This window comes from Mastomys coucha, unplaced genomic scaffold, assembly GCF_008632895.1.
Source record: "Mastomys coucha isolate ucsf_1 unplaced genomic scaffold, UCSF_Mcou_1 pScaffold5, whole genome shotgun sequence".
In the NCBI taxonomy this organism is placed as follows: Eukaryota; Metazoa; Chordata; class Mammalia; order Rodentia; family Muridae; genus Mastomys; species Mastomys coucha.
The window spans coordinates 23,938,176-23,939,399 of NW_022196911.1; the positions used below are offsets into that span (position 1 = coordinate 23,938,176).

A 1,224-nucleotide genomic window follows, 5' to 3' on the forward strand; every position below is an offset into this window, starting at 1 on the left:
AAAAAAAAAAGAGAACAAAATACTTAAAAAAAGAAAAAATAAAAAAAAGAAATCTTATATGGGTATTTTACCCGCTTTTCAGGCTCGCACTTGGAACCTGAAGAGATCAGAAGAACTATTAGATACCCAGAACTGGAGTTACAGATGGTGTGAGCCTCCATGTGGGTGTTGGGAATTGAACCCTGGTCCTCTGGAGGATTGGCCAGTGCCTGTGGCTGCTTAGCATCTCTCCAGCCCCACTGCCGTCCTGAGTGCAAATTTTATGGCGATAAAAGGGTCTTTTTCTCTTGAAGTAAACACTGCCATGAGTTGTGTCAAATCTCAGTATGTAGTCCCTGTAACCGAAACATCTTCAAACACTTACTAACAGCATTACCATGTGTGACAGGCATGATCCCGAAGCCTGCCATCCCAGCTCATGAGAGGTAGAAGCAGGGGGATCAGGAGTTCAAAGTCATTCTTGGTTAAAAAGGCACTTTTGGACCATGCTGAGCTAAGTAAGACACTGTCACTTCCCCAGGAAGAGCCGAGCAAAGTGGTCCATGCTGGTAATCTCAACACTCCAGAGTAAGAGGAGGGTCAGGAGTTCAAGATCAGTCATTAACTTGAGATTCTATTTCAATCAATAAATCAACCAATTAATATAACCACTCTTGGGGCTGGAGAGATAGCACCGCAATTAAAACCGCTGGTGGTTCATCCAGAAGACCCAGGTTCAATTTCCAGCATCCCACAAAACCGCTGATAATCTTCTGAAACTCAAGTCCTCAGGGATCAGACACCCTCTGCTGGCCTCTGCAGGTACTGCATGTACACGGTGCGCACAGACATGTAGGCAATACACTCTGATATATAAAAATTAAAAAACAAAACAAAACCAACAACAACCAATCCTTTTGCATCAAAGTTTAATGCTGACATTTAAAAACATGAGATCTGGGGCTGGAGAGATGACTCAGCAGTCAAGAGCTCTTCCAGAGGACCTGGTTTCAACTCCCAGCACTCACATGGCGGCTGCTAATTGTATATAACTCCAGTTTCAGGGGATCTAATACCTTCACACAATCATACATGCAGGCAAAACACCAATGCATATGAAATTTAAAAGAACTATATGTAGGGCAGTGGTGGCGCATGCCTTTAATCCCAGCACTTGGGAGGCAGAAGCAGGCGGGTTTCTGAGTTCCAGGATAGCCAGGGATACACAGAGAAACCCTGTCTTGA

At 44.1% G+C, this 1,224-nt stretch overlaps 1 protein-coding gene across 2 annotated transcripts in view; it reads right to left on the reverse strand.

The window, feature by feature from the left end:
- Window positions 1-1,224, reverse strand: part of Ccnf (cyclin F) — a 27,979-nt gene that overhangs the window by 24,575 nt on the left and 2,180 nt on the right. The window lies entirely within an intron of this gene.